This window comes from Pomacea canaliculata, linkage group LG4 (genome assembly GCF_003073045.1).
Source record: "Pomacea canaliculata isolate SZHN2017 linkage group LG4, ASM307304v1, whole genome shotgun sequence".
NCBI lineage: Eukaryota > Metazoa > Mollusca > Gastropoda > Architaenioglossa > Ampullariidae > Pomacea > Pomacea canaliculata.
The window spans coordinates 18,358,008-18,380,374 of record NC_037593.1 but is presented as its reverse complement, the minus strand read 5'-3'; the positions used below and the strand labels follow the sequence as shown (position 1 = coordinate 18,380,374).

At 45.7% G+C, this 22,367-nt stretch overlaps 1 long non-coding RNA gene across 3 annotated transcripts in view; it reads left to right on the top strand.

The window, feature by feature from the left end:
- Nucleotides 1-19,973, top strand: part of LOC112561959 — a 38,018-nt gene extending 18,045 nt beyond the window's left edge. For all 3 annotated transcript variants that reach the window (XR_003098755.1, XR_003098754.1, XR_003098753.1), the window contains 3 exons: nucleotides 428-598; nucleotides 18,183-18,261; nucleotides 19,185-19,973. This is a non-coding gene — a long non-coding RNA (uncharacterized LOC112561959). The remainder of the gene's footprint in view (nucleotides 1-427; nucleotides 599-18,182; nucleotides 18,262-19,184) is intronic.
- The last annotated feature ends 2,394 nt before the right edge of the window (nucleotides 19,974-22,367 follow it).

Here is a 22,367-nt window from a genome sequence, read left to right as displayed (position 1 = left end):
CAATTATCGTTAATAAAGATTTTGAGGAACACATTTGTCTGCCTCCCCCTCTCTTTAGACTCAACAGCAGCATTTTTATTTCGGATAAATTTTATTAGTTTATAAATCTGTGCAAATATTTCTTATCTCATTTATAATTCTTTCCTGATTGTTTTGTAAATATTGCTGGGTGTTGGGAAAACCTGAATTTCTGACAGTTGTTTGGAAATTAACTAGAACGGGACCCCCACATGATCAGCTGATAATACAGCATAATGTAATAATATGAAGTAAAGCTGGAAAATGCACATTCATGATTCTAGAAAAGTAATATTATCTCAGACACTTTGCTGTTGCATTCGTTCTTTCATTTTACATTTCATTTCTTCTTTGTTGAAATAGCTAGAAACCGCATTTCAGCTCATGAAGATTTTGTCTCATTTGTCAGCAGGCCCTTCACGATCGTCAGATGCGGCAGACGTTTGTCAGCGTGACCTGAGATTGATGATGATGTTGATGACGACGACGATGACTTGACCTGCGAGACACCTGGTCTTCCATGACGTCACACTGATGACATCGTCGCGACCGTTACGACCACCTCAAGACTAACGTGTAGGTAGGTGCATTTTATTCAGTTCGTCATCAGCGTCCAACTGTCACTAATGTTTGTACTGACACAACACAAAGCGTTGCTGACATCAAATGTCATCCAAACCAACAGGCAAGCAACGGTAAATAAATAACTGACGTCAGTTCCAAACCATACATAGACTGCTCTTGTGTGAAAATGTTTCTTCAAATCTTACACAGACCGGTAAATAATATTTTTGTTTTGCATTTACACATTAGTGCAACACCTTGATGTGAGAAAGGTGACCGGTGTGAAGTGTTTGATGCATGACCATACAATTCATAGATCAACTCACCGGAAGCTGCACGACTTGATTTTGTGGTGTCAATGTTTGTTATGTCTGCATGCATCTTTTTTTTTTGTTTGTTTGTGAGTTTTGATTCCGTCTCCCCCACTTCCTGTGTGTTTAATGGGTTTTAGGAGATAATGAAAAAAAAAATCTTGACCTTGCATGGACCAGTAGTGTTAAGGGTCGCTCATCATTCGCCCAAGCTTGCGCTAAGCTTTGTTTTGAAATAAAATCCGCGATTTATATAAAAAAAAAGTCTTTAAAGGCGCAAGTTGGGACATGATTGAGCGACCCTAACCCATGAACTCAGTCTGGTCAGCAAGTCACCTGACTGAATGTAGGTGGAAGGTGTGCTCGGGACATTACTGTTGCACTGGCGAGGACGACAAGAAGGGGTCGTAGGTCATTGTGAATCACGGTACCTCACCCCAAATGAAAGTGAAAGATTTTTTTTAGCGTTGATAGAGAGTACTCCCATGTGCCTAGGTCCTAATGGAGGCCACAAAGTCAGGGAACAGGGTCGACAAAACGATGAATGGCTGAGTGGTTTGAGAACGAGCTGCACAAACCGTCGCCATCTGCAGACCATGATCAGTGATCACCTGTCACCAAAAGAGATCCTTTTTGGTCAGTCTGTCTTGGGACGGGTACATGCGATTTCGGATGTTCAATGTGCCACCTGTTCACCTAACGATCATCAGGGTGCTCCCCCCCCCCCAGATGGAGCCAGATTCGCTCTGAATAAATCATCTAACGAATTGTCAAACACCTAGCCCCAGAGTCGGGTCATCGTCCTTAGCACCACAGGCAGCGTGACAGGACACCTGTAGGTCCCACAAACACAGGTACAGGCCTGCCGCCACACTTCAGTGATTGTCGGGTGTTGTAGCTTCATGCCTGACCTCTTTTCACCGTGCGGTGGTGGTGGTGGTGGTGGGGGCCATGCCTCTGCATTTTGGTGAGCGAAGTCATGGAGATTTTGTGGGGGAACTAGTTTGCACCCGGGGTATGAAAAAAAAAACCCACAACTATGGTCACAGTCACCAGACTTCTGTAGCAATTTTGGAGATCCCACATTATTTGTACATTATTCACACGCATGCACATACTCATGCACTCGTTGCGGGTGTGAGATGTGGTTTCTGTCTCCAGTAGGCATGCACTCACACCCCACATGTACCTACCGGGTAGGTTTCAGCTAAGTAGGGCGCGCTCTTCTTTCAACAGCAATCTGTCATGCGTAAGTAAAGGAAGCAAAAAGAAAGTGAGACTAGTTAATACCGGGAGGGTTAGCGGCTCGGCGCCACATGTTTCGACACAACACACCGCCACTTCTGCACTTGCAAAAGTCGGGATTCATCGCCGGGTGGGTGACTTGCCCTGATCTGGCGACTAGAAACTGTCACGTAAATAAATGGCTAATGCCTTTAGAAAAGAAGAAGAACAAAAAAATGGAAAAAAATAGATCGTGCTTCCTGTTTCCCACCCTCCCCCTCATACCCATCTTACTGCATATCGGGGTATGCCCCACGACCCAGACTCTTGGCCTTGACTATCTGTTACGAGATCTTCAGCTCGCTGATCTCCCTTTTCAGCCGTCATCTCGCCCAACCGCGCTCGGCCCCTACCCTCCCGCCACCCCGTCTCCACCCCAACCACACCCACCCCAGCACCCAAGTGAACGTGCAGACAATAAGAGGTCGCAACGATCTTTTCTTGCATTTTATTTTCTATCTACGTGCTGTAAATGGAAGTCGGCCTGTCAACATGTCCTGGGTGGATGTCGTCGTGTTCTTTGAAAGCGGGTGGTTGGCACTGTGAAATCAGACTCTAGCGGCCCGGGTAGCTGAAGCAGGTCAAGCGTGTCGACATGCTCATGCGGGTTTTCTGGCTCGGGGTGCGATTAATAACCTGCTGAGTAGGTTTTAAATTGTGGCATTGCATAATTCAGCGTCGTTACCCCGTGTATCTACCCTTATATAGTCAAATGACTGCTGTGTAAGGAGAGCGCATGCAGTGTTAACAGAAGTGCATATGTACTGTACATTTTCTTTGTCCTTTCCTGACACTGCTGGAGGAATAAAAAAATGAGTCGCACACCAACACTTTCTTTGCATACAGACGCATTCCAGAGACAAGGGTGGATGCGAGGAATTGTCTTGACCTTCTCCACCCGACGAGTGTTGTCAAGCGGTTGTGAGGAAGTCGCCAAACACTTGTAGGTTTGAGACAGGACTCACTTTACACAAAGTCCAATTATGTTTTCCAATGTATTGTAACTGTGGTAACTACTTCGGTAGTTTGCCCGGGTAGGAAGCGTCTGTAGATGTTGCTCGTGCTGTGAGTTTGAGCAGCCACCCTCGGGGCACTCACTGTCTCTCTGGGAGACCGAGGTGGTGAGTGAGGTACCCGCGTGCCCTGTGGACCAACATCGGCCACTTGATCCTACCACGGACATAGATTAGTTCGTGATCCAACCACCCACAGGGTTTGCACGAAGTGAGGGGCACTTCCGCTTTCTTTCTGTCATGCGCACGCTGCTCTCAAGCTCAAATGCAAACACATGTACGGTCTTTGAACGGAAATTACTTTTGAAGACAAAATGTGTTTGTTGGGTGACTGCGAGGACAAATACAAACCTGCCTCGCACCACTCGCTAGCACCTCACCTGGGTGTTTATTATTCATTTAGAGGGTACGAGAGAGAGAGAAAACCGTGGAACGAGTTGAGGCGATGTCCTGTCGTCTCTTCTGTCATTCTCTCTCTCTCACTCACCAAGACAGAAAGAGTCCCCAACATTTTCTTCTGTGGTCTACCCGCTCACCTGTTGAAAAGTGACGGCTTCTAATATTCTATTATTGCGGCAGTTACAACCAAACGGGACCCAAAATGGCTAAGAAACTTTTGTATGAGAAGGTTCTGGACTCATTCGCCTGACTTGCCATTGGACTGTAATGGCCGTGTCTTGCACGCCTGACTGACTCTCTGTGCAGCGCCAAGCGAGCAAACGCTGAGCCACCCGAGCGAGACGGCCTCTGTCAGGCTGTATGAGGGTGGATAAAGGGTGGCAGGGGGGATGGGAATCCGAGTCTCGTTCTTCCATCAAGAACTTGCCAACCACGTGACACTCTTCCCTTGACCTTATTGCACATCTTAGGAAAAAAAAAAAAACCCAGGTGGAACTTCTAATGAGTTTTAAAGTTCAATAAATGCTGTTGAGAGTTTTCTAATGGTCGCATGTACTTGATCAAGAGCAAAATATTTCTCTGGATGTGTCCATTAGCATAACAAGTGTAGTTTTCTGTCACTTATGTGAAATTTCTAGTCGGGTAGGAAGCTAGTCAGGCAGGCAATGAGTCACCGTGGGAAGACTGAACTTTAGATGACAGGTGTGAGAGGGATGCTTGCTATTCAAAGACATGTCATTTCGGCAATGGCGGAATTTAAGTTCATTACATTAGAAGAAGACGGTTGTGATGAATGGAAAAGGAAACGAAAATAAGCATTAGGAGATAACAGGTGCGGCACAGAATAAGAAATTACTAGACAGAATTTATAGGAAGATGTTTATTGCAGGAAATGTAGGGTGGCATGAAGATTATAGGTGGCTAAGTATATCTTATGCATTCTTTTCTTGATAAAGACCGATTATTTCTTTAATATGCCAAAGTCGTACCAGTTCCTAGGAAACCGGTTCGTGGCTTTCGAGGTCAAAGGGTGACCACCAAGGCGATGACGTGAATCTTTTGTGTGTGGACAGGCTTTTCACTCGGTTATCCACAGAAGCGGGTGGGCGTAGACTGACCAGCGTGTCTGTGCAAGTTATTTCAAGCACTTGAGTGGTGTCGGGTGGGCAGTTGGTTGGCAGTAGTGTGTCCCTAGCTGTCCACTTGACTCTCACCTTTGTTAGCACCTGTGGTCCGCACGAGGTCTTGGTGCTTGTACGCACTAGCACGCGTGTGCATACATACAATCACGGGTCATTGATACCTATATTGATATCTACAAAGAATCTGCATTGTACACTTACTACCCCAGCTAGCTATTTGAACACAGCCACAGCCTGACGACACGTGGGCCAGCTACGTGTTGCAAGATGTTGACCTGTGACCCTTAAGTAAACTATTCAGTACTGTATATTGATTGACCACTGAGCAAACAAACCTGTGAACGATGGTCTCGTGGAAAAGTTGGCGTGCCTGCTCAGCAAGTGTGTCACGACTCACGTGACCTCGGCGATGGACGCGCCACCTGACGTGTGAGTGCTTTGCTCGTGCAGTCGCTTGCCGCACTGAGTCGTGAGTAGTTTTCAACCCGCTGTAAGCAGCAGGAGGTAGCATCATATCAAGTAGCACCTGCTGAAAACGTTTACCCTCATCCCAGCTGCTTCTGCTGATCTTTATAACATATGACCTTTAACCTGAACTCAGATAGAGACTATAAATTGGACCAGACTTACAGAACAAAAATCCTGCAGTCATAAATACCGAACTTCCCAACCTGCTGTCGGCAAAAAGGAAATACTTGACAATGCAGGAAAGTAACACTTGCACGCAGGACAGGGTATTCTGCTCCTTTGACCTATGACTTCCCCGACCTTGTGCTGGTTCTGACGCAGTCTTGCCGTTCAGTGAAGAAACAGTGCGACTCGTACATCACTCGGCACTTTGAGAGAAAAGGCGAAGGGGAACATGTGGGTCCCGACTTCAGGTCCAATAGCTTCATAGATTGTAGCCGAAAAAAAAATCCGTGCACCCGTCTTGTCATGATGGCACGAGGGACGAACATTAAAGATGGCGGAGCTGAGAAGGGTACCTGAGTGAATTGAAACAGTTTTAACAGCTGTGCAAAAGTGCTTTTAATACCTAACCCGAAAAAGCGGTGAGCCAGCAGCTCGATAGGTAATGTTATAATTTTTATTGCTAGATACTGTTGTAGTCTGGCGACGGGTATTTCTGTACAGCATATAAAGACACAAGTACACAACCTAGAACGTGTGTGTGCGTGCATGCCAACCAGCTCTGCCAACGAGGTGGAATTTCAGTCAGTTGCTACCCCAACCCCCAAAATCTGTTGTCAACAGCCCCCAGCTTTCTTCAGTAACTCAGTCAACCGTGGCAAGAACGGGGAACCTCTCCCTTTACCCAGGTTAGTGCGAGTCTCCGTAATTCAACTCCACGAGTCTTGTGAGCAGAATGGTGAGCTGGCTCTGTGCCTGAAGTACCCGCACTCGAGTTTCTCCTGGGTTCGCTCGGGGGCCTTGATTGATGAATACCTCAAGGCAGTGCAAGCTAGTTCAGAGATTTCTCTTCCCCCCGCCGTGTTCGGGAGGATATCGCATAGTGCCAGGGTCTTCATGCAGTCGGGTGATTGAAAAAGCTCCACGAGATCTCTCCTTTTGTGATCCTCCCAATACCCGAACGCGCGCAGCCTTTCAGCCTGAATAAAATGGTGTTGAATAGCTAGCTCAGGAGCCGGGTAGAAATGAGAGGTCGGGAGGTGGGGTGGCGTTCCCAGCGCGATTGTACTAAAAATAAACACGCTGTACCCGCCAACGGGACCGGCTGTGCAGGTTTGGGGACGCACGCACACGCTTCGCGGAGCAGGGACTGCGCACACGGTGCGGGCCACCATCGTGTGTCGCGCCATGTCACACGACACAGTTCTCATAGCGAAGCCAAGCTACCCCATCCACCCGCTTTACTGATCCTCCCACCCTCTTCTTCACTGCCCCCCTTCCCACCTTAGGTAGCTGTGCACGGAAGCAAGTAGCCATGCGTGCGCGCACGTGTGAGTGGAGCACGCACCTGTGAGCGTAACTGCAGTAATGGACGTCTGACCGCAGCGGTCGGTTGTCACACGACGGTAGCTGCAGGTGAGATAATGTGAGACTACTACCGCGATTTAGTACAGGTAGCGCGAGGCGCTGGGAGCGAGGAGTTTGTGGAATGTAATACCACCCCTCCACCCGCGGAAAAAGCGGGTAAGGGTGGGAGACGGGGAAGGAGGGACGACCGGCAGTAAGGGGAGCGAGCTTCTGGCCAGGGTGGAAGCGTCGGTTGCTGACCAGAAATCGGGCTTCCCCCCGTACGTGAAAACTGGTTGGGGTGGGTGTAGGAAGGGCGTGGGCGTGGTTTGGCGGCCTCTCGAGTGACGCACGCCACGAGTGGAGGGACGCCGACCCACCACTCCCACCCACCCAAGTCTGTGCTGCCGCTGGTGACAAGGTACCCGGACACCCGGGCCGCCAGGTATGTAGGGCGCGAGCGAGGAAGGCTACTTGCAGCGCGCGTCCACCCCGTCCAAGACTTGCTGCGCTGTCGTCCTTATCGTCAACGTCGTCCTTTGTGAGTTCCTCAAGCTTTCCTGTGAAAAGAAATTTCTACCCGACCCTCCCTTTTCGACATTCGCAGCGTTGACGACAACCAACCCTAGTTGCTGAGGTTACCCTGGCTAGAATAAGTGGCGAAACCGTGAGCACAGCGTCCTGAGAGTCTCCCCCCTCGTGTGAAGCCGAAGCTGTCCGCGCGCATGCGTGGCCAGGCTACTTGGCCTTTTGGTGAGCACTGAAGCATTGCCGTCGGCGGGCACACAAAAAGGAAACCATTATGAGGCCGTGCACACGTAGTCCTCATATATAGCGAGGCGAGCTCTGCTACAGGAGTTACGGCGTAGTTAGGGCGATCAGGTGTCACCATAGCTCCTCGCCGCCGCCCCGGCCTCTCTCTCACCTGAGGGAAGGGCAGAACACCAGAGGCCGGCGACAACCCGCGCGCAGACGACGACCAAGTTGTGGCAACCGCCGCCAGGACTCCTCTTCTCTCTGTCTCTCCTCCACCTGTGGGCAAGGACAACCATGTAACAACCAGTGTTGAAAAATATTTCGCTACCCCGAAGAGACAGGAGATGTTGAATACTCGACTTTTTTTAGTTCGTTTCTCTGGCTGTCTCCTCCTCCGTTCGCTCTTGCCTCTTGCTGCACGATCGTCGCTTTGCCGAGGGCCTAATGATTAACAGGTTATCTAAGTTGCCTATTTTTAGCTGGCTGAGGTGAGTAAACGCCATTTGACTTGGTTTTGTAGGTTGGCTTTTGATGGCATGCATGCCTCCTTCTCTTGCGATGTAGGAAACAGGAAAGGTTTATACCTTCTTTATTCAAATGAACTTGCACAGTAAGGTCGTGGTGAGAGATATAACCTGGGGCAAGCAGGTTGTTTATCACACTCACCAGAATTACTAGGACAGTTTATTGGAAACAGTTTCGCATTGTAATCGGAATTTTTACGAGGGTTGAATGACTTCCACCTTCTTGCTTTCCTATGCCGGAGTTTAGTGTACGGAATTTTTTACTGTTGACTTAAGTTTTTGAAGATTTTCTTGATAAATATCGTCCTGGAAATCGGTCATAGCCCTCTACACGCCATTGAAGCAGATAAAACTTTCATGTACTTGACACGGTTAGCTCATGGCTGACACGAGCTTGAGTGTTTTCAACGACCGAGCGAGGGCGCGAAGTAAAATAGAAACTGATAAATGTGTTTTCTCTGCGTCAAAGAGAGGAGACACAGCCCCGATGAAAGATTGACACGAGAGATAACGGAAGCATTCGGGCAAAATACTGCGGTGAAAGGTACAGTTATGAACAAACCTTTTAAGGTGCTCACGTCTCCCGAGGGCCTTGTTCTCGGCAACCCCGTCGTCTGTTATCTAAGTTTTCATCGTGTTTCGTGGGTGGGTGGGTGTGTGCCAGCGACGACTCACCTCCGGGTCGAGGAAATTCGCAGGTGACAGAGAGAGTTGTGTGCCACGAGCCACAAGGTATGGGCAGAGGAAGGGCAGAAGGACACGGCATAACCAGTGACACACCACGTGCTTGACTTTGTCACTAAAAGCCGGAACACGGGCTCGAAAAACTAGGTGACATTTTTTTTAGAATGAAAAGTTCAATCCTTGATGGAAAAAATGCGAATTCATGCTGTGTAGGAGATCTTTAGTGGCGGGATGATTCACAGCTCAAGCCTGTTCAGGTTGTGTCGGCGGGGAGGTGCTCCCCTCCCCCATCCGAAATTGTTCTCAAGATTTACGCACTCGTGTCCTGCTCGGTTACCTTTCAGCAGGTTTTATTGGCCGCAGGTAGTGCGCGTATCCGGTGTACAGTGCATGGCCATGCGGACAAGTCTCACCTGTCCTCGACCTTCCCGAGGGTGGTTCACAGTAGGCACGATGTGTTACGAGGTTCACAAGGCGCTCGTTGTCGGTTCACATTCGCGATCCTCTGACAATACCTGTTGAATGAGGGTGCGCGCTTACCTGTCCATTTCTTAGTTGCTTTAAATTGTAATTTTTAAATTTTTGAACAGTCTTGTCTTGTGAGCTAAAAGCTGGCTTAGCTATGACGATTGCGCCGCTTGTGGCTAAATGAACGGAGACAATTCCACGATTAGTAGAGGTTTGTTCTAAAAACTTTTTTCATCCAGGTAACTCCGATTGTCGGGTACTTGTTCTCACATTCATGGCGCTGTTAAACACCCACGCGTGTCAGTTGGTGAGAGGACAAAACTGGACGGTTTATGGGGGTGAGCGGCCATAGTTTAGTGATCCTAAAACCTAACGGCGTCACCAACTGCTTGGCATACTTATCCTTTCCCATTTCCGAATCATGACAAGCAGAAGATAAACTAAATAGACCTTCTTATAGACATAGGAGCAAATGCAGCAGAGGTATTGGCGAGCTTGATGAGGAGACAGTCTTTCAATGATCAGGTTTTTTGGTGCACAGAAGCCACGAGAAAAAAAAACGCCGCTTCAGGAAATGGTTTCTCTTCTCTTCATAATAAGATGAACTGTACGAAGGGGAGATCACCTTTACATTTTACTTACTCAGCCAGTGTGTTCTGTACGCCGGAGTACAACACGGACTTAATAAAGACAATACAGTTCAAACATGACTGCAGAAACTGATGGAAAAGACTGAAAGAAGTAGTCTTCGCATCCGATGAAACGTCCAAGTGATGTGACTTTTATTTTAATTCGTGACTCCCTCCCTCAGGAGGCAGGAGAGAGAACTCTGTTGTGCTTTCTCTTGTGAACTTCCGCTCACAACACAGCTCCGACCCCGAATTCTGGTCGGCTCTCTTATCTTTGCGGGTGGCTGTGAGTCTAGTCCATGTGACACGTCAAGCTCATGACTAGATCCACACTCATCCACAAGGATAGGACGTTCACGTCAGTGCAACGTCACCAGTGTCCCGAGCACGTCACCGCCAACAGTCGGGTAGTGCGTGCAGAGCATGTCAAGGTCAAGATCATTGATGTATGTAAAAATGGTTAGGGGTGGGGGTGTGTAGAAATATCGGGGTGTTCGTCTCGTCTGTGTTTTGTTTGGTATGTAAGTGTGTACGCGTCCATGTCTGTGTAGGTGTGCACATGTAGGTGCGCGTGCTGCTTGTCTGTCTGCGCATGTTTTGGTACGAAGCTTGCTTGTGTTTATATTAATATATACTCATGCACTGGGTGTCTGCACGTGTTTTTGGAGTGAGTGATTTACCCACGTTTGAGAGGAATAGAGCATGCGTGTGTAGAGAACGCTGCCTGTCATGTTCACTGTTCACCTTGTGACCCTCACTGCATGTTATTTACCCATCGTTGCATGTTATTTTGTTAACATGATCGCATTATGTAGGCACTGCATGTTTATTCCCAGATATTTCTTTTGTAACCTATTGAAGCGAGAAATTCCACGTTTTTTTGAAAGTTTAAGCTGTGATCAGGGTGGAGGAGATGCTTGTGTCAGAGACTCACCCGGGCAGCGAGCAAACAAATCTCACTCAGGCTTGTTTTTAATAGTCTCCTTCCGTTTGACAGCTCGGGTAAGATTTACAGCAGCCATTTGACACCGAACCTCGTACCGCCGAGCAATACTTTGCCGGGGCAGACAACCTTAGTTTGTTCCCGCGAGGACAGCCAGCAGACAAGACAACTCAGGACTAGGGTTACCTCCCGTTCCATGGGTACCTGCTCGTGTCCAGGACCTCTGTATCTTATTTTTTTTGTGGGTTGACATGATTTTGTAAGGAGAGAAGCCTGCAGCACGTTTGGGCATGACCTGTAAGGGTCACTGACTTGCCCAACATTGTGTTTCCAGGGTCAGTGTACCCAGAAGTTAACAGCCAACCCACCTGGCGCGGCTGATCGTCACGTTGAGGGCAGCTAAGGTGTTTATTTACTGGGTATCAGCTGCTAATGCCATATCGTAAACATGCCACAGGCTGTTTTTTTTTTTTTCAGAAGAAAGGCTGCGTATAAATTAGAGATGAAGAAATTAGGCGATGCTGTACTTGAAGGTGGCAGTTGTCACTGAAGACAAAGGTTTTCATCTTGTGGTATACCTAGATGAAGCAAACCGACTTCCAACATAGTTACGAATCTTACCTTCGTCATTTCGTGCTCTTTTAACCAGAGCACGGGTACTTAAAAAGAACTTCATGACCCTACAACCTTTGTTCACTAGGATACCGAAGTTTAACAACCGAGATGTGCTGCGGGTTTCAAATAGTGAAGAAAGGAACGGTAGAAGGAAATGGTAGTCGGTCTCTCAAGCTGACAGCTGTCTTGGTGGCTCCATGTCGCGTGTCGCTAGCAACACGGGTAGGATTACCTGGCTCTGGTCACGTGACCACTCTGCCACCTGCCCGCCTCACTTCCTCCCGCCCTTTGCGCGCTGTCTGCACTTTGTAGTCTGACACCCGACTCTACGTGCCTTATCAATATTTGCCTGGTATCATCCTCTGATTTAGCCAACAATACCCGGCGAGTTCCACCCGCTCCCCTGCGGTACACTTGACGACGTCTTGGCGGTACGCGAGCCAAGACTAACAACAGTCATCTTGGTTCCAGTCAGTAGCTAGGTGGAAAGTCGCAACCGGTTAAAAAAAAAAAAAGAAAAGAAAAGAAAAAAGAATTTGGAGAGTTTTTGTTTTAGAATTGAACACCCCGTTTCCATGTCGTTTACAGATTACTCCTTGTCCGCTTATTGTTTAATCCATTGCGATTAGAAGTCTACACCCCTTGCTGTCGCACCCTGTTGCATGGGGTACCCCCTCAAAAGGGGGAGGGAGAGAGAAAAACAATTTTAGTAGGGTAGGAGTGTCAATATTAGCTTAAGGTATGAACGTTTGCCCGTGGGGGCGCCTTTGTCAGTTGCGCCCACCCGCTTTTTAAATGAAAGCCTCTCCGTTCTTCTGACAACCACCCCACCGCCGCCCTGTCCCATTCCTGAATACGACAATATAGCTAGAACACTAAATTTTCTTATACTTCTACGTTCAAGCTTGTGTGTGTGTTAGCTCCTTGTGACACCCACAACTATGGAATGGGAGGGAACTGCTGCCAGACTGACACAACTCTGATCTGGTGTTATCTCCTTTTTTTCTCTAGAGAAAATCGCTTCGTCCTCAGCTCTTGAATTAAAATAAACTTGTTTTAGCTAAGTCGCACGTGCAGATTTTTACTTGGAGGCACCAGAGAGGTAGATAATAAGCGGTATTTGTTGGTGGTATGTAGACATTGTGTTGTGTAGAATGTATGCACCACACGGGAGGATAATTTGGAAGGTTTCACTTTTTTGGTTGTGTACATATGAAGAGCTTCATTCACTAAGTATAAAAGCATCATTCATTTTTTTGGCGCACAAAGGTAAGTGCGACTTGGCTTGACGTGTCAAAGTGCTTTCGGCTGACGGCAAAAAAATAAAATAAAAATAAAAACGAATCGGTTCTGTCTTTCATTTTGGATGATGTTGAGTGCGGGTACACAGTGTAGTAAATGTCTGAAGTGCTGTTGATCGGACTCTAAATAAGAACGAGTTTTTTTTTTTTTTTTTTATTTTAAAAGAGGACAGGCCGGTTGCTTGGCGAATGGCCACCCGACACTTGGCGGTGTAGTATGGAGGTCAAGCAGAATTCCAGGTGTCGTCAGGGTTCTCACCTGTTCTATGTTCACCCACCGTCGTACGGACAGTTCTTTGCCGTCGTCGCCTTCCTTATTCTACATGTTTTGTGATTAAAAAATAGTTGTCTAGGAAAGAGAGAGAGAGAGTTCTACAGGGCAAAGAAACTACACGTATTTTAATTTATACACCAGAGATAAAGCCTTGTGGATTGAATGGGAAACCCACGCAGCTTGTGGCCCGGCAAACAGGTCTGCATTTTTCTGGGTAGTCGCTCAGGGTCTCGGTCTTTCTCCCTCTTCCCACCCCTTCCTCTCGAAAATCAGTCGACCCCTTTTTAGAAAATAATGGGGCAACCACGTTAGGTCCACATTGCTGAACACTAGGTATGTCGTGGAATATTAAAAAGCACTCCAAGTGGAGGGAGGGAGGCAGGCTAGGGTTTCTTTAGCCTCCCCTCAGCTACCCCACCTGTACCCTTTTCTATTCAAAAGGTGCAGGTGAATACATTTTTGCTTCCTAGACTACCGGCGGACAAAATCTTGAGCTCAGCCATTGGCCCTACACGACAGGCTGCATTGTACGAGTGCAGTCATCCTTAGACCGGGGCCGCCGGCCACGACAAGAAAGAAAGAGTCCTCCTCCCAGTCAGGTGGATGTTTGCGTGTGTAGTGTGTTTAAAGCAGGGAGAAATACAGGCACAAACTCAAATCTTTGCCACAAAGTAGTAAGAAAGGTCGTCAGAAGGGTTAGGGTCACGCGATCTTCGTCTTGGAAGCTTAGACGATTAGTGGCTGAAATTTTAGTTGAAACCCTCGTTGACTACACACACACACACAAAAAAAAAGCCGGTAGCCACCATTCGCGATGTTTTAAAACACCTGTAGCCATCATTATGTATGTTCTCGATCAGTTCGCACAAGATATTTGTTTGAAAGTTGTCACGTCTGCTACACCGAGAAAGCAGATGGGACAACTTGAATTCAAGAGACTCCTGTAAGTCAACTTGATACAAGATACGAGAAAACTGGTTCATTGCTACTGTCCCTTGAAGTTGCAATTTTTAAAAAATATTAAAGTCTCTAAAAGAAATATACAAAATGTCAATGTCCCAAAATAAAAGACGGTAACGAGGGAACAACCCTTTCGCTTTGCATTCAAATGTACTGCAGTTCAATAGCAAAGTCTCTCAGAGGTAACATTGGTTTGAGACTGAAGCACGTGACTTGGTAAACACAATATGTATGCTAGAACATGTATATACACATTAAAAAGTACGGGTAGCTATTGAGGAGGTTATGCAGTGGTCCGTGACAGACGAGCACTACACCCAACAGACCCTTGTATCCGCGTTCAAAATGACAGACAGGTCTGGACGACCTTTGACTTCGTTTCTTTTGAGAAATCGTCGGGCCTGGCTCTGGAAGTTGACCTCCCGTCGTGTGGAGCACGTATCACATGATGCCTGAAATACGATCTCGGGTAGGATAGGCTGTAAGTGCATACCACATAGTATTGCAAGCCACAACCTACTTGGCCAGCTATCTGAAAAATGTTGTCATCTGATAACAAAAAGTTGTCATGGTGACTGATAGTATTTTTCAAAAATAATTACAACCGGGACAGCCTTTAGCGACAGAATCTACCTCTCTGATCCTGAGAGTCGTGCCTACCTCCACCCCTCCTCACCTACCTGTCATATTGGAGCCATCAGCGGCTTCCTGTGTCAAAGGTCACCGCGGAGACCTCGCACACAATGCCGTCTCGGTCTGGTGCAGGTGGTAAAAGGAGCGCACGATGGGGAAGGCCTCATGAAAACCTGACAGCCACAGCCATTGTGGGGACAGCTCGGGGTAGCTTTTGTACCCGAGTAATGACAGCTTTTGCCACAGTGTAGTGTCGCCCCCCCGTCTTCAGGTGGGGAACAACCCGGCCCCGGGCAATCATGGCCGCCACCTCTCTAATTAGACGACGGCTGCACCGTAATTCAGGTCGGCGAGGAGTCGTCGTCGCATCACGAAGAACTCTTGTCTTCGGCGTGGGAGTCGACCACAGAAAAGAGGTTGGGAAGTGGTGAAAGATAACTGTCAGTGTCATGGTGAGGGACAAAGTTTTAGTCAGTCTGAGCGAGCGCGTGAACTGTTGTTCTATGTACTGCTCGTGACTTGGGGGAAAAAAACACTTTGGCGCACATCTTGTGGAAAATCACATGTGAAATTGAACTGTTCTTAATGAATATTCACTGATGTTCATCAGAACTGTTTCTACATATGCGCGAAGAAAATCGAGGGGACTGTGCAGACAGAGACTTGCGCCATGATGAGGTCGCCCTGTCACAGTCCACCCCGGGTTGTACAAACAAGAGGTTCAGTTATGTTAAGACTGAAAGTTTTGCTGACTCTAGGGTGGGGAAGAAAGAGGTACCTACACTGGGTGCATTGTAGACATATACTTCGAGACACATATACACTACTTGGCACAGAGAGGGACTTGACAATTATAATTAAAAAATTAAGTGGTAGTATTGTCAGTTGCGTAGCAACGGGAGTATGACACGGGGAAAGGAGGTGGGTACAAATAGTTTATTTTCTTAGGCATTTGGGGCCTTTTGACAAGATTAGTACACAATATATTACAGGGAAACTACAATGCAAAATGAAGGAGAGTAGCATTTCCTCTCTTTGTCGCAAAATAAAGCTTGGGCAAGGTGAGAGAGTTCTACTTCATTGGTTGAGCATCACAAAGTTATTCCTGCCGTTTGTGTGTATGAGAGAGAGAGAGAAAGAAAAGGAGATGCAAAGAATTTACAGATTATAGTCCAGACTAGCAATCATAGCAGAGTGTGTGTGGTGGGGGATAAAGTAATAGTCCTAGAAATCTCTCACTGACGTGGTGTAACCTGACCCTGCGTTTGCCTCCAGCCATAGATGAAGCACCCACCAAGGCTTTATTTAACAAACAAAAAAAAAAAAAAAAAAAGGCGCTCATAAACATTAAGACCGTTTTGTAAGCAGGTGAACATGTTAACTAAAGGAGAGAGAGAACGCTGACGCATACCAGATGAAGTGGGTGGCTCTCCTCTACGAGGCTCTCGACTTTTAAAGACTTTGAGGAAGGCAGTATATTAAGTACAACCGATTGAATAAACAGTGACGAGTAACTTTTTTTTCACTGATGTAAGGTAAAAGGAATTATTTGCATTTAAACACATCTCCCGAGACCAAGAGACAACCGCAGCAACTTCACGTAGCGCTGACTACAGGGACATCAAGCATGGAGTCAGCGACCACCACAACTATAATTATATTTTCTAAGTGCAGCCACTTATTTTTGCCTGGTCTCAGGTCTTATGTACTTTTTTTGAAAAAAAAAAGAGGATGGGAAGATTTCCAGGATTATAAATAAAGCAACAATCGCGCGTCAGATTGAAATTCAAAAAACTTTCCAGGGGTCAGGGGGTGGGGTCAGCTGTGGAGCCCTCTGGCAAGGCATCGTTGTGTTTTGTGCCTGGCTGCACGCAACCTGCCAGGCGAATAAAACTTCCATTGCCTTTTGAAGTAGGATAAAGCGGGTGCTACATGGTCGTTGTATGGAAAGGCACCCGCCATTCAAGCCAGACCCGCGGCTCTCCAAAGCGCCATTGGCCTGCACACAGGTGTTGTGAAGACTTCACATCGTAAAGGACGACGGAGCCGACGAAGTGTGAATTAATTTCCTTCTTCTCTCAAATATAACCGCAGCTCTTAAGATCTTTATTCTCGTGTCGTAAAACGTGTGCACGCACGCAGACAGTACTCCCCACCCTGGCACGCATATGTACTGAGATACACCCGTGTATGTGAGGCGGGTGGACAAAGGTGGATGCGAAGAAAGGTCTTGTTTGGAAAAAAAAGTTATTTAACCGTACCTCTTGCAGCATTAGAGTGTTGTGTACTAACCTCTACTATCAGTTCTCTCTCTCTCTCACTTTTGTGCACGGACGCACGCACGTACCCGACTGTACACACAAGCAACCCACGCACTGACACAGTTCACGCCTGAGCAAGTCTCAGCTCCTGCACTCGGGTGGAGGCAACATGCCTGCACATGCGCAGTAGAGAGTTAGATACCCAGAGATATTTGACGAGGGCTCTACCCTACCTGGTAGCAATCATACCCTCAAACCCCACCCTACCCCACCCCCGTCCATCCTGCTCCCCCCCAAGCATTTCACTGGGGGGAAAAGAACACGACGAGTAAACAGTTGTTTGGAGTGTTTGGTGAGAGCAGTGACGACCCCAGCGTGTCTTGAGCTCGGCATTGACTGGAGTCAGTCTTACAAAACCTTTTGGCAAACCAGCGGGTATCGTGGACGTGTCGGTCACGCACCAGTGCGTCTTCCCCGTGTGTGTGTGTGTGTGTGTCTCACATCTTGTGCCAGGTTGAGATGGGGTCTGGGGGTAAAGATATAGCAGAGTCGGTAGTTGCAACTAGAGCATGACGAGAGAGGATTCCACAGCCGCTAATTCTGAGATTAGTAAAGATTCACCCACACACCCACACACACTGAGTACGGAATGCGCAGTCAGACATGCTTGAATAACCACATAACATGCAGACATTAACATAGAACTGGAAACAGTCGTCCCACACAATGTTTTATATCTCTGGTTCCTGACTACATCCAGAAAAAGGAAAAATAATTTTTAAAGACATGCATGATAGTCTGTCAAGTAGATGTTCTACATAATCAAGCTTGAAAACGTAACTGTAGATGCATGGGAGATTATTTTATTCTCTTCTTCCATCCATCCGTCTTTATTTCTTCATGATTTTTGCTGTCTTTTGTTCGAAGCAAGAAGTCGTTTTTTTCTGACTTAAAAATAAAATTATTCAGTGAGTGTAAATCTGCTGATTCAAATGAAAACTGAGAAGGGTGAACTGTGGAAAGATTGTTGAAGGAACTTAAATAATCGTAATAATATTTTACTGTCCATTAAAACATCAAATGTTGCACTGGAAATTATTTCCTTTCACATAAGAGCAGTAAGTGTATGAAAAGACATTAAAGGAACAACATTTTATGATAATGCACCACACGAGGTTATTTTCTCTTTATTTCAAGACCGTCTCGTCTGCTATAAATCTGTTTGTTGCTGAGTTCATGATACATGTCTTCTTTTATTCTTTTATTTTGTCTATTAGCACCGACAATAATGGCTGAAATTTTGTTTCTTAACTGGTGACATGTAAAGGCAAAAATAATAATAATGATTTACTGTTTGTCACAACTATTATACTTTATAAATCCATTGTGGGCAGTAGTTGTTTACATACAATTATTTGCGTTGCAGGTGACTAACTCAAGGGGCGGAACTTTCCGATGACAAGAAAGAAGATTCCCGTGGTGATGGTTCGTGATTCAACGAAATGGTGAGTGTTGCTGATATGTTGCTATGACTACTGAGTTCATGAATAACTTCCTCGTGCAATCGTCACGATGGGGGGGGGGAGTGCGGGGGAGGGGGACTGTACTCACATCATTGCCATGTCGCGGAAGAAGAGAGACATAGAGGTTGTGATGCGGTGAGTGTAAACCCTGGTCGGTGCTCACCAGCAACATCACCGGGTATACATTCATCCGCACCCTGACTTCACAGTTCACCAGATCTCACAGCATACTACCCTGACCACCCGGACTTTCCCACATCACCTTCATCAGATCACTTCTACCAGCGCATAAATAACACAGCTGATCGTATGGCAGATGAAAGATTCTGTTGTGATAACAAAAGCTTCACTTAAAAAATGAGTCAACATTTTTACATCAAAGTACACGGGGTATATTGTTAATGAAAGTAATATGAACACTTCCGCTATCTGCAATGAACAGTGAGCCACACGAACATTTCTACATAGTAGTGAATGAAGTGAATTCTGTCAAAAACAATATTGTCATTTCACTCCACTCAATAACAGACAGTAATATAAACAACACCTTAGACTAGGGTGAGGTGCGTTAATAACAAACATAGTCACTAGAAAATTTGACTTCAATTAATAATAAATCAAGCACAAGAAACAACAATAAAAAGTAAATATGAACACTTTACTAATTAGCAATGCGCAACAATTAGATACAAATACAAAACATATTTATTAAATCCCTCTGGAAAAATTACCATTTATATGCGAGGTTACAGCAGACCCCGATAGTATATTTGTTTATACTAATGAAGTATTATAAACCAGTACTTTTAAACAGCTCAAGGATAAATAAACAGAGCATTTAACTGTGATTTTTTGCACAATATTGTTTGTATGATGAATTATATCCAATCTGTTGTGGTCTGCAGGTGACCCGTGACGACGAGAGGTCAGTGGTGCTAGACACAGGGAGAGTGAGGACCACGGGGAGCTAAGACCCTCGTGAACACGTGTTATCACTTTATCATCACATTGTTTATCAAGAGAGAAACAAAGTGGATGACAACACACAGACAGACACACCCACTGTTGTGACATTCCTTCCCTTAGTGCGCACTCGGTTGTCTCCCATCAACCATGGTCCTGTCACTTCACCAGACAACTCCACTATGGCCTGTCGCTGATTATGTCCCTTGATATCACTTTTAATTTGTTTATGTTGTTGGTCTCTCTCTTGCCCAGTTTCCTGCTCGCTCAAGGATTTTTTTTCGAAATTTACATGGTATTAAAACTGTTTTCAGAATATAGGAGCATGACGAGTTTTACTGACCACAAATTTCCTAGGGGTGGATTAACATGGTTTAAAAACGTTCATATTTATTATTTAAAAATGTCTCTGACGATCAGGAGATTGTGTGGAGCTTAGCTCTGAAGGATGATTATAACACGGGTACATACATCGAATATTTTAAAAAGGATGTTCGATCACGAATTGTTCGTATGGTGAGAATACAAACACGTGTAAAATTGTGAATGAAGCCATTTATCATGTTTAGTAAGTTTGTTTTACATAAAGATGACCCTTGATGTTATTGTATGCCTCGACAGTGACTAGTACAGTTAAAAAAATGTCATTTTGTGCTCCTCTTTGTGACAGGAATGATAACAGGCAAAACTTTGTAACTGTCGTTTCGAATAAACTTCTTGGCGATACATAAGTGTTGAGTCTGTGATTGGTAAGATAAGTTCAGGCTGATTACTTAATGACTTGTTTAAAAAGGAAAATTTAAAAGGTTTTGGTGAGTGAGGTTGTATATGCTGATATTGAGTTTATCACTGTTACAGAGGGTAGAGGTATGTATAGTAAGTTGGGGATGTCAACTGCTGGGGGATGTTCATGTAAGGTCTTAGATGCTGTAGTAATTCAAAACCATTATTCAAAGATCTGGCTATAACATTCCAAGAGTTCATATTACGACTCACCAGTCAGTGCCGGCAATAAAACGGAAACAAAATTCGGAGAGGACACACCCTTTTCTCGTCCACGGCAAGTGAGATCGCAGTTTACTGTGTTTCAAGGGAACAAAACAAGTGAACAGGTGGGGATATCGCACACTGATTTTTTTTCTATTAAAAAAGAGTTATTTCTCCTTACAATTTCATGTTGCAAAAGTTTCTTGAAAACGCCTTTGAAGCAGCTCCTTGGCGCTATTTGTGAGTACTCTACAGTAAAGGTAAACAGTTTGACTCTAGTTTGTGATGTTTGAACATTGACAAGTCTGGTGGGGAGCTTTGTTAACAGTTTGGTCGACTTGAGATGTATCATTGTTTATAAATCGTGGGATTCATTTGTAGCTCGTACTTTGCAGTAAGTAGTGATTGCCTTGATGTGAACACTTCTCTAGGGTTGCGTCCTACTTCAAGAAGAAAGGGACATGACTTCGTTAGTATGCCAGGATCTTTAAAATGTCTACTTCCAGAATAGTCGACTGAGATGCTTATCGTCAGCGACTGCCATACTGAAACATGGAGTTTCCACACCGAAGTTCTATGTTACTGTTCACAGTAAAATAGTAAAACTGTGTGGAGCACTATGTTTCCATAAAACTGATTATTTAAATAGATTGAAGGCCTGAATTGTTGATAATATTGGCCCCAAGTCAATAATTCACGAGTTTTCAGACGTCTTTACTTCTCTCTTTATGAAAGGGCTCGTTTAAGTATAATAAAAACTAATAAGGAAAAACAGTCTTTTGAAGTGCTTTCACTCTTCTGTTCCTGTGTAAAATCGCATTGATAACACTAAGCTCAGTCTCTAATTAACGCTGAAACGAACAAGATTTTTTGAGAATACAGTTGACGTCTGTGAAAATATGAACAGATGACCACTTCTCACGCATGTAAATAGCGAGAAACATAAACATCATTAAATGTGTTAAGGACAACGATGCACACTGAGCTGTAAGTCAGAGATAAAGAAAGGGTCTGAACCAGTGGTTCTTAACCGGGGTTCGATCGAACCCTAGGGGTTCGGTGAGTCGGTGTCAGGAGTTCGGCGGAGCCTCCGCCACGGAGGTCAAGATGATGATGATGATGATGTAGTTTTGTAGCGCGCTAGTATCCGCATCACAAAGATGCGCTCAATGCGCGGTGATCCCAGCAGCCACCAAACTGCAGGTCAAATGAAAAACTTCAAAAAAGTTTAAACAAGTGAGTCTTCAGATTTTTCTTGAAAGATGCAATACTATCAGACTCCTTGGTCGAGAGGGGAAGCGAGTTCCACAAAAGCGGGGCTACATTGGAGAAGGATCTGAAACCCGCAGTCTTCTTATTAGCATTCCCTGACTGAACACTCGGTCGTTCAAGTCTGAAGTGTGCTGCTGAACGAAGGTTCCGCTGGGGTTGGTAACAGCGAATGAGTTCTTGTAGATAGACAGGCGCAAGGTCGTGAAGACAGCCATAGGTTAAGGTTAACAATTTATGCTCAATTCGCTTCTCCACAGGAAGCCAATGCAGGTCACGAAGTACAGGAGTAATATGATCTGTTGTTTTCTTTCCTGCAACTATCCTCGCAGCCGTATTCTGCACTCGCTGTAGCCTCGACAACTCGCTCTTTGAAATCCCCCAGAGGCAGCTGTTGGCATAGTCTAATGTAGAACCGATGAGAGACACAGCAACTGCATTTGCAGTCTTCTTATTAAGACTGGGTCGGAGTCGTCCAAGTGTGCGGATATGGAAATAACATGCCTTGACTACAGAACTGACATGATCAGACATAGTTAGAAGATTGTCAACATAGAGTCCAAGGTTCCGTACGGAGCTGGAGAGAGGAATTCTAGCTTGACCCACTTGGATGGAGTCTAGAGAGACTTTACTAAGGCTAAGCTTGGAACCACATAGCATCGCCTCTGTCTTCTCATCATTAAGCTTGAGTTTATTCCTCAGCATCCATGACTTGACCTCTAAGCAACAATCTTCTACAGCACAAACTGCCTCACGCACCGACTCACTGTCAGTACTAAATGAAAAATAGAGTTCAGTGTCATCTGCAAACATCTTACGGTTCACATTATGCTTCTCAATGAGAGGACCAAGCTGAGATGTGTAAATAG